Below are 12,517 nucleotides of genomic sequence, written 5' to 3'. Positions count from 1 at the left end.
ATATCAAATGATAAGTTAATAATTTAACGCTCATATTAAATTATATGCTTAAAATTTATATCAAATGATAAGTTAATAATTTAATGCTCATATTAAATTATAACCTTAATACTGATATTAAATAATAACTTAATAATTCAAAGCTCGTATTAACCGTTGACCTTAATAATAATATTAAAGGATAAAGTAATAATTTAATACTCAAATTATAACTGTAATATTAATATTAAACTATAATTTAATGCTCATATTACATTATAACCATAATAATATTAATTGTTAACTTAAAAGTTCAAGGTTCATATGACGTTGTAAACTTAATACCAATATTCATTTATAACTCAATAATTTAAAGCTCATCTTAAATTATAACCTTAATAATAATATTAATGATACGTTAATAATTTAATGCTCGTATTGCATTATAGCCTTATTAATAACGTTAAATTATAATTTAATAATTTAACGCTCTTATTACATTATAACTAGTATTGAATTATAACTCAATCATTTAATGCTCATTTTAAGTTATAATTTTAATACTAATATGAAATTTCAGGTTAATAATTTAACACTTATATGACATTATAACTTTAGTGCCAAGATTCAACGACGAGTTAATATTTAACCTCAGCCATCGGCTCCCGGGAACTAATTAAAGACGAAATCCATCGTCAGAGCTGTGGCCTCAGACTCCCACCCAGCGCCGTGACATCACGCCGCAACAAAAATATAAAACAAATATTTCCCGCTTGGTTGGATTTGGCCCCATTTTCTTCCCCGCCGACAGGACGGGCATTGCGCTCCCCCGAGGAGAAAAATCCCGCTTGCGAACGGGCCAAAATTGATCAAATTGGGGACTATCGGTGGCAGCGCTTCACCGAAACCTATACTCAGGCGGTTTCCGTTTGAAAAACGGTTAAGAAAACCCTATTTTGGTATAAACAGGGTCGTTTCTTTTGCTGTTAAGTGGGAGTAATTTATCCTGTCGCTTTTAGGCTAAAAAAAAAAATAATAATTATTATTTTTTTTTCCTCCTTTTTCTTATGTTTTCAGACCTTGGTGGCGATTTGGTCGGGGATGCAGTCGATGCGTTCGGTTATTTCCAGGTCCGGACAGTTTGGGGCATATTCTAGGAGGCAGAGAAATTAAGAGATTCATCTTTGTCGTTTCAAAATTTCAATTCTTCGTCTTATTAGTAGCGTTTGATACCCTTTTAACAATTTCCTCCTCCCCCCAACCCCCACCCCGCCTTCCCCACTTCCGAATCATTCCTCACCCTCTCAGAAACCTCCGACCACTTCCAACAAACCTCATCTGCCTCGGTTTGTAAAACCGCCCGCAACTTCGCCAAATTAAAGATGGAAAAAACCTTCGTTTTGCCCCCAATTTGAGACCCCAGAGTGTCTCCAAGCAGTTCGGTATAACGAACGAGTAAAACTCTTCCCGGTTTTTAGGGTTTAGCGCTTTGGTTGTGGCGTAACAAAGCTTTTCCTTCCGGCTTCGAAGTGATGCTTTAAATTACCAAAAATAAGGAAATCCTCCTCTTTTGCCCATTCACCAACGAATTCAAAGGAGGTTTGGGGGGGGGGGGGGGGGATATAATTTGAATCTGGTTTTATGAATTCTACATTTTTCTATATGCTTTTTATCCAAATGCATATTATAATACCTATTTTCTATCGATAAGTCATAAAATATGCACTATATATGTATTTTTATCTAATTTATTATACATATGTGTAAGTCTATTTCTCTGTACTATATATTTTTATATGTGGTTTTTTACCAAAATATATTTTTAATAGTTATTTTACATAAATAAGTTCTATTATTAATATAATATTCTATATTCTATGTTCTATTTTATATATTATATATTATATATTATATATTATATATTATATATTATATATTATATATTATATATTATATATTATATATTATATATTATATATTATATATTATATTGTGTGTTATATATTATATTGTGTGTTATATATTATATATTGTGTGTTATATATTATATATTATATATTATATATTATATATTACATATTATATATTATGTATCATATATTATATGTTATATGTTATGTATTATGTATTATATATTATGTATTATATATTATATATTATATATTATATATTATATATTATATATTATATATTATATATTATATATTATATATTATATATTATATATTATATTATATATATTATATTATATCATGTATCATGTATAATATATATAACATATTATATATAATTATACGTGATCGACGTATTTTTAACTAATTTATTATATATGTATATATTAGATATAAATCTATTTTTGTCTTGCATATTTCCACACGTAATTTTTTACCAAAATGTCTATTTTAATGTCTATTTTACATATTACTTATTATATTGTTATATATTCTTCTAAATATTTTTCTATTCTATTATTATATTGTATTGACGTTTTAATACGATTTGATTATATTGTGATAATTCTATACTATTTAAATCCATAATGTTATACATTACATTGACATTTTAATATGATTTGATTATGTTGTGATAATTCTCTACTATTCAAATCCATAATGTTACACATTATATCGACATTTTAATACGATTTGATTATATTGTGATAATTCTCTACTATTCAAATCCATAATGTTACACATTATATTGACGTTTTAATACGATTTGATTATATTGTGATAATTTTATACTATTTAAATCCATAATGTTATACATTATATTGACATTTTAATAGGATTTGATTATATTGTGATAATTTAAATCCATAATGTTATACATTATATTGACATTTTAATAGGATTTGATTATATTGTGAGAATTTTATACTATTTAAATCCATAATGTTATACAGTATATTGACGTTTTAATACGATTTGATTATATTGTGACATTTTAATACGATTTGATTATGTTGTGATAATTTTGTACTATTCAAATCCATAATGTTATACATTATATTGACGTTTTAATACGATTTGATTATATTGTCATAATTTTATACTATTTAAATCCATAATGTTATACATTATATTGACGTTTTAATACGATTTGATTATATTGTGATAATTTTATACTATTTAAATCCATAATGTTATACATTATATTGACATTTTAATACGATTTGATTATATTGTGACATTTTAATATGATTTGATTATATTGTCATAATTTTATACTATTTAAATCCATAATGTTATACATTACATTGACGTTTTAATACGATTTGATTATATTGTGATAATTTTATACTATTTAAATCCATAATGTTATACATTATATTGACATTTTAATACGATTTGATTATATTGTGACATTTTAATATGATTTGATTATATTGTCATAATTTTATACTATTTAAATCCATAATGTTATACATTACATTGACATTTTAATACGATTTGATTATATTGTGATAATTTAAATCCATAATGTTATACATTATATTGACGTTTTAATACGATTTGATTATGTTGTGATAATTTAAATCCATAATAAATCTCCCCCTCCCCCCCCCCCTCTCCTCTCACCTCTTTTATTTTTTTTTAAATTCAAACTCCCCGGCCAAAACTTGATCCCGTTTTACCCCAAAACCCGTATATTTCTTAACCCTTACCGTCGCTTTTGGACCCGGTTTCCCTCGTGGCCAAAACCCCGATGAGGACACAAGCCACGGCCACCACCGAGCAGAAGAGGACGGCGAACGTAATTTCCAAATTGCTGAATTTCTTGGCCATCTGCCAAGCGGGAAAAGGCCATGGGGTGAGAAAACGGCAACCGAGAATTTGGGGAAAGTCGTGGAAAGATTAAAATCTGACATCGCGCGTCACGCACGGGGGGGGGAGGGGCAATAATTCAAATTTCAAATTCAATTCAATTCAATTTGGAAGAATTTCGGTGACATCGCTGATGTCGTTAGTCATGAAGGAGGTGTTTCTTTTTAAGGAGGCGCAAAGCAGTACTCTCAGCTGATGTTTTTTGGCGAGTTTTGATTTTTTTTTTGGATTTTTTTTTTTTTTTGGGGGGGGCCTTTTCAGTCGACGCAAACTCCAGAACGAAAAACGAACCGATCGGTACATTGGAATTTCGCCGGTTTTCTATTATTTTCCAACGATTGGATAAATAGGATAAAGGAGGATACCAAATGCCTTTAATAAATTAAATTTTTAAAAATTTAAATTTTATTTTTTAAATAAATTAAAATTTTTTAAATAAATTAAATTTAAAAAAAAAAAAAAAAAGCTATTAACAGAATGAGTTTGTAAAAGAGAAGAAAAAAAGTTGTCGGCAAAACGAACGGCTTAACTTTGCGCGCCCCCAAAAACCAAGAGGAATGGGGAAAAAAAAAAAAAAAAAAACACCAAAAAAAACCCAACATTTTAACCGCTAAAGAAGAGAGTGGCTCTGCGAGTGCCTCTCGCAGCGAAGGAATTCTCGAGCCCGAAAACGAACGTTCGTTTTGGGGGGGGAAAGCCCTGAAGTAGCAACGATACGGGTGACAGTGAGCGTTAGTAATAAAGGATACGCGTTAAAGCGTTATTACTTTGCATCATCAATAATAATTGAATTAATATGCTAATTATAATCTAATTACGGCACTGGGTGTATACAGGGGTTTGTCCTGTACTATTGTCAAATATATATTTCTTTTTATTTTCATTTTAATTCTAATTTTAAATTTTTTTATTTAAATGTTATTTTATTTTTATTTTTATTCTTAATTTTATTTCTATTTTTATTTTTATTTTTATTTTTATTCTTATTTTTATTTTTATTTTTATTTTTATTTCTATTTCTATTTTTATTCTTATTTTTATTTTTATTTTTATTTCTATTTCTATTTTTATTTTTATTCTTATTTTTATTTCTATTTCTATTTCTATTTTTATTTCTATTTCTATTTTTATTCTTATTTTTATTTTTATTTTTATTCTTATTTTTATTTTTATTTTATTTCTATTTTTATTTTTATTCTTATTTTTATTTCTATTTCTATTTCTATTTTTATTTTTATTTTTATTATTATTTTTATTTTTATTTCTATTTTTATTCTTATTTTTATTTTTATTTTTATTTTTATTCTTATTTTTATTTCTATTTCTATTTCTATTTCTATTTCTATTTCTATTTTTATTTTTATTTTTATTCTTATTTCTATTTCTATTTCTATTTCTATTTTTATTTTTATTTTTATTTTTATTTTTATTCTTATTTTTATTTTTATTTTTATTTTTATTCTTATTTTTATTTTTATTTTTATTTCTATTTCTATTTTTATTTTTATTCTTATTTTTATTTCTATTTCTATTTCTATTTTTATTTCTATTTCTATTTTTATTCTTATTTTTATTTTTATTTTTATTCTTATTTTTATTTTTATTTTATTTCTATTTTTATTTTTATTCTTATTTTTATTTCTATTTCTATTTCTATTTTTATTTTTATTATTATTTTTATTTTTATTTCTATTTTTATTCTTATTTTTATTTTTATTTTTATTTTTATTCTTATTTTTATTTCTATTTCTATTTCTATTTCTATTTCTATTTCTATTTTTATTTTTATTTTTATTCTTATTTCTATTTCTATTTCTATTTCTATTTTTATTTTTATTTTTATTTTTATTTTTATTCTTATTTTTATTTTTATTTTTATTTTTATTTTTATTCTTATTTTTATTTTTATTTCTATTTCTATTTTTATTCTTATTTTTATTTTTATTTTTATTTTCATTCTTATTTTTATTTTTATTTCTATTTCTATTTTTATTTCTATTTTTATTTTTATTTTTATTTTTATTTCTATTTTTATTTTTATTTTTATTTTTATACTTATTTTTATTTTTATTTTTATACTTATATTTATATTTTCATTTACATTTATACTTACATTTAAAATTATATATTTATATTCTCATTTACATTTATATTTACATTTAAATTTATATATATTTATATTTATTTATATTTATATTTATATTTATATTTATATTTATATTTATATTTATATTTATATTTATTTATATTTATATTTATATTTATACTTATACTTACACTTACACTTATACTTATACTTATACTTTTATACTTACAGATATTTATCTCTATATCATTTATATTTATATTATTGCTTTTATTGCCCTGAGCTCCCCCCCCCCCCCCCCCCCAAAACGTTCCGTTTTCCCTTCCTTCCTCCCCCGCGGATTTCCACATTCAAAAGAAAGACGTCGGGTTTATAAACCTTTTTCGCCGGCAGCGAATTTCTCATTTCTAAAATTTCTCATTTCTAAAATTTCTCATTTCTAAAATTTCTCATTTCTAAAATTTCTCATTTCTAAAATATCCCATTTCTAAAATTTCTCATTTCTAAAATTTCTCATTTCTAAAATTTCTCATTTCTAAAATATCCCATTTCTAAAATTTCTCATTTCTAAAATTTCCCATTTCTAAAATTTCCCATTTCTAAAATTTCCCATTTCTAAAATTTCCCCTTTCTAAAATTTCTAATAAATTTCTAAAAAATAACGAATAAAAAAACGAGGATCGTTAAACCCCGTACCTTACGGCCCTTCTGCCCTCCGTCTCCAACCTCTGTCCTCGGCCGTAAATCCACCTTTTATTCCGGCCTGTTATCAGCCGGGCGCCTCGTTAGCTAACGAAGTCCGCCAATGACGCCTCGTTTGGTTGAGTTCGGGGGGGGGGGGGGGGGGGGGGTAGATTTACAGCTTCGTTTCGCTGATTCCGCAACGTTCTCCCGCGCCAAAAATGGCTCTTTCCCCGTCTTCGCGTTTACCGCTCCCGCGAATTTCGCTCAGGATTTCGGCCGCCGCCGAATCCGACTGCCGGAATGAAACTGGGGGGGAAATTGCGAAAACGAGTGAAAACGTGACAAAATCAAGGTGGGGGGTGGGGGTTGGGGGATGTTCTTGCAGGAATTAAGAGCCAAAGATGTCCTGAAAATCAGGAATTTGACAACGAGGGAATTCGGGCAAATCCCCGAAAGTAATAAAATCGATTCCGACTCAGCAAAAGGTCCTGAGTCCTCCCCAGATCCAACTTCCGCCCCCAAATCAAAATCAGCCACTGGCAACAACGTGCCCACCCCCCCAAAATCCGCCTCTTTCCCCCTCCCCCGAACCAACGGAACGGCCGCGCAAGGGGGAGGAAAGGAAAAAAGTTAACAAATAAATGTGAGAAATGGAAAAATCCCGTTTGCCGAATCATTTCCCTTTGAAAAGGCAAAGCCCGAAACTCCCCCCCCCACCCCCAAAAAACAAAAAAAACCACAAAACAAAAAAAAAAAAAACAAAAAAAAAAAAACAGAGGAAGGAAAAGAGGAATGATTCTCCGCCGCTAATCCGGGCGGGGGCGGGGCGGGCGCTTTTCGGGGGTGAATTTTACATTTTTCCGTTAAAAGCGGAAAACGTGCAGAGCCGCCTGAGACAGAGGTCGGAGTCCGGGACTCCGCCCCGGATAAAGAACGCGTCGACCTACGGCCAAAAGCTCCCACGTGTTTTCGTTTGCTTAATTACCCAATTACGAAACGAAGCTGCTGACACCGAAGACATCTTCCAGTTGGGTTGGGTTTTGGTTTTATTATTATTATTATTATTATTATTATTATTATTATTATTATTATTATTATTATTATTGTTGTTGTTGTTATTATTATTGTTATTATTATTATTATTATTGTTATTATTATTTTTATTTTCATTATTATTTTCATTATTATTTTTATTTTTATTTTTATTTTTATTTTTATTTTTATTTATTTTTATTTTTATTTTTATTTTTATTTTTATTTTATTTTTTTTTATTTTTTTTTTATTTTTATTTTTATTTATTTTTATTTTTATTTTTATTTTTATTTTTTTTATTTTTATTTTTATTTTTATTTTTATTTTTATTTTTATTTTTATTTTTATTTTTTTATTTTTATTTTTATTTTTATTTTTTTTTTTTTTATTATTTTTGTTTTTATTTTTATTTTTATTTATTTTTATTTTTATTTTTATTTTTTTATTTTTATTTTTATTTTTATTTTTTTTATTTTTATTTTTATTTTTATTTTTATTTTTTTTTTATTTTTATTTTTATTTTTATTTTTATTTTTATTTTTATTTTTATTTTTATTTTTATTTTTATTTATTTTTAAAATTTTTTTTATTTATTTTTATTTTTATTTTTATTTTTATTTTTATTTTTATTTTTATTTTTATTTTATTTTCTTTATTCCCCACGCGAATAAACGGCAGCCCCCCAACTTCCCCCCCCCCCCCCAGCGGGTTCGGCGGAACCCCCGGTCGCACTCAACCTGAAGAAGGGGGCTGGGGGCATCCGAAACCAGGAGTATTTCATTCCCCAACAACAATTTAAGCCAAGAAATCGCCCTTTTGGTGACATTTGCCGGCCGAGGAGGGCGCGCCCAGGGAAAAACAAAATTTGAAAAAAAAAAAACCAAAAAGCCAAAAAACGAAGTGTTTAAAATTCATTTTCAAAATCTTTTTCAAATATCTTATCTCATCTCCTACCCATAGGAGCTCCGAGCTATTGTAGGACCTGGACAGACCTTCATCCATCTGGTTAAAAATGGGCCAAAATAACACTTTTTGAGCCACGTCCAAAGCAGCGCGGAAAGAAGGACCGCGGCCCGAAAGTCAAATTTGGTGGTTTTCTTTGGTTTTTTGGTTTTTTTTTTTGACTCGTCTTTGTTAGTTGGAGTCACGGCCAACGCCGTGACCGCGTTGGCGACCAAACCCTGCGCCGGTTGGGGTCGAAGGAGGAACACGAGTTTCGCCGTTCGGCGTGGCACCGACGTGGCACGCGGCGGTAAAGGCGGCGGTCACCGCTGGAGACGGCGCTGTCAGCGGAGGAGCAGATGGCGGTCAAGGTCGCACGAGGACCTGAGACACGACTTGAGAACGTGAATGTTATATTACGGCCTGTGACAACCAACCAAAAAAAAAAAAAAAAAAAAAGAAACAAAAAGATAAATAAATAACCTTTTTTTATTGCCGGAGAAAGTATAAACAGAAACTGGGGCGGAGTCGGGTGGTGGGGAAACCAGTTTGATGATGGTTTGACCCACGCTCATGAAGGGAGAGCAGTTGCTTACGTCTGCAAACGCGTAAGTGCTATTTTTCGATACGTCTCCCAAAAGCCGAATTTTCCCTCTTGCCAAAAACGCGTCACCTCCTCTCGCGGCCATGAAACGAAATGAAATCATGAAATCCGTTAAAAATTTCTTTATTTTCTCCGTGACTGCGCACACCTCGGGCACAGATAAAAACGTGGGCGACGCCGTGACGTGACCAAAATCTACGATGTCATTTATTTTTTTTTTTTTTTTGGGGGAGGGGAGGGGCTGCATTAGGAATATTTGCTTATGGAATATTCGAAAATGTGGAAAAGCTTCCCGCGAGGAAACGATCCGAACCCGGCTTTTCTAGCTGACGGATGGAGACGTTGACTGGAGGACTCCTCCAAATTGGAAAAAATAACCGTGTGGGGTTGGAAAATTCATCCCCGGCTGTGGATCTGCGGATTTGGGGAGATGACGGCGCCGCGGTGGGATGGATGCCGGGACTGGGGTGGTGCGACAGAAGGATTCGCCCTTTTTGGGGAAAGACCGGAAGGTTCGCCCTCTACGGAGCTTCTCCATGGAGATGGGTGAGGAACCAACTGAGGGTTGGGTTAGGATGAAAACGAGGACGGGTGACAGCGGCGTTACGGTGGGCGTCAGCCACAGATGGGGAAGAACGTGGGGCTGAGGCCCTCTACAGACAGAGAGGAACAGCTTCACATCGTAGGCCGTGGTCCTCACGGGGGACTTTGACCACCCTGAGAAGAGCAACGGAGCTGGTGAGGGGTCTGGAGCCCGAAGCTCATGAGGAACGGCTGAGGGAACTGGGGCTGTTCGGTCTGGGGAAAAAAAGGAGGTTCACGGGAGAGACGTTATCGCTCTCTACGGCTCCGTGAAAGGAGGTTGTAGTGAGGTGGAGGAGTTGGTCTCTCCTCCCGTGGACCAGGCGATAGGCCGAGAGGAAATGGCCTCCAAGTTACACCAGGAGAGGTTCAGGATGGATATTAGGAATAATTTCTTCGCCGAAAGGGTTATCAAACACCCCCACAGGCTGCCCCGGGGGGGGGGGGGGGGGTGCGGCGGAGTCACCGTTCCTGGGAGGTATTTAGAAGACGGGCAGACGTGATGCGTTGGGTTTAGCGGTGGTTTCGGCAGTGTTGGGGTTACCGTTGGATTCCGTGAGCTTAAGGGTCTTTGCCAACCAAAACGATTCTCCCTTCCTAAATCTGGAGGTTCCTGGTGAACCTTGTTGACGACTTCCTCGGGACAAGAGGGAACGGGCACAAACTTGAAGCATAAGAAGTTCCACCTAAACATGAGGAGGAGGAACTTCTTTACCTCGAGGGTGACAGAGCGCTGGCACAGGCCGCCCCGGGGCAGGTGGTGGAATCTCCATCTCTGGAGACATTCCAAACCCCGCCTGGACGGGTTCTTGTGCAACCTGCTCTAAGGTGGCCCTGCTCTGGCATGGGGGGGGAGGGGGGGGGTTGGATTAGATGACCTCCAGAGGTCCCTTCCGACCCTATGATTGGTTCTATGATTCCTCCTCCTCCAAGTGAGAGAGGAGCCAAGGAGGAGAGGTGCTCTCTTGGACCTCAACCAGAGATCAGAGAACATTTTGGGTTGGAAGGGACCTCTAAAGGTCATCTAGCCCAACCCCTCCGCAACCAGCCTGGAGATGGAGTGAAGTTCTCTTCAACGGTACTCAGGACCAGGACCAGAAGCACCGGGCACAAACCGAAAGCCAAGAAGTTCCCCCCCTCCCCCCCGGATCATCGGGAAACGCTTCATTAAGCGTGAGGGTAACCGAGCGCTGGTGCAGGTCGTCCGGAGAGGTTGTGGTGTCTCCCATCTCGGCGATATTAAAAAGCCATCAGGACACGATCCTGGGTCACCGGCTCCAGCCGGCCTTGCTCGAGTAGAGATGTTGGAACAAACGACCTCCGGAGGTCCCATCCAACCTCAGCTATTCTGTGATTCGGGGAAATAATCCTTCTGGCCGGTTGACGGTGTAGCCCGTAGCGTTGTCCACGCACGCGCTGAAATTCGTGGCCCGCGGCGGGCGCCAACACAACCACGCCGTTCGCGGCGGCTACCGCAGACGCCTCCGCTCTTTAGGATACGCTTGTCTGGGGACACCTGCTCCGCCCCCCAACTTCCGCTCCTCCCTGAGACCCATATCTTCTTGATAGCCCGGTCCTTCCCCACAGACCCCGTTGCTCCATGGGCATCTCGGGTTCTCAACCTCTAACCCATAGTCTGCACGGTTCCCCGGGGGACCCAGAGGTCCCAGACAGACCCACCACCACCTCTCCCAGAGGATCCAGGGTGCCCCTGCTTTGCCCCACAGACCCCACTGCTTCCCTGGAACCCGGGCATGGAGGGGACCCAACTACCAGCCCGGAAACCACTCCCCACCAGGTAGTTTGGACACCTTGAGTCCAACCCAGACCTGCTGCCCCACGGTCTCCGTCGCCCCCTGGGACCAGGACTAACGGGTGACCCACAGACCCCACCGCCCCCTGGGACCAGGACTAACGGGTGACCCACAGACCCCACCGCCCCCTGGGACCAGGACTAACGGGTGACCCACAGACCCCACCGCCCCCTGGGACCAGGACTAACGGGTGACCCACAGACCCCACCGCCCCCTGGGACCAGGACTAACGGGTGACCCACGGTCTCCACCGCCCCCTGGGAAAGGACTAATGGGTGACCCACGGTCTCCACCGCCCCCTGGGACCAGGACTAAGGGGTGACCCACAGATCCCACCACCCCCTGGGACCAGGACTATCGGGTGACCCACAGACCCCACCGCCCCCTGGGACCAGGACTATCGGGTGACCCACAGACCCCACCGCCCCCTGGGACCAGGACTAAGGGGTGACCCACGGTCTCCACCGCCCCCTGGGACCAGGACTAACGGGTGACCCACAGACCCCACCGCCCCCTGGGACCAGGACTAACGGGTGACCCACAGACCCCACCGCCCCCTGGGATCAGGACAAGGACAGGTGACCCACGGTCTCCACTGCCCCCTGGGACCAGGACTAACGGGTGACCCACAGACTCCACCGCCCCCTGGGACCAGGACTAAGGGGTGACCCACAGACCCCACCGCCCCCTGGGACCAGGACTAACGGGTGACCCACGGCCTCCACCGCCCCCTGGGACCAGGACTAACGGGTGACCCACAGACCCCACCACCCCCTGGGACCAGGACTAACATGTGACCCACAGATCCCACCGCCCCCTGGGACCAGGACTAAGGGGTGACCCACAGACCCCACCGCTCCCTGGGACCAGGACTAACGGGTGACCCACAGACCCCACCGCTCCCTGGGACCAGGACTAACGGGTGACCCACAGACCCCACCGCTCCCTGGGACCAGGACTAACGGG

Source organism: Vanellus vanellus, assembly GCF_965231255.1.
Source record: "Vanellus vanellus genome assembly, contig: HAP1_SCAFFOLD_1452, whole genome shotgun sequence".
Lineage (NCBI taxonomy): Eukaryota > Metazoa > Chordata > Aves > Charadriiformes > Charadriidae > Vanellus > Vanellus vanellus.
This window is presented reverse-complemented; position numbering follows the sequence as displayed.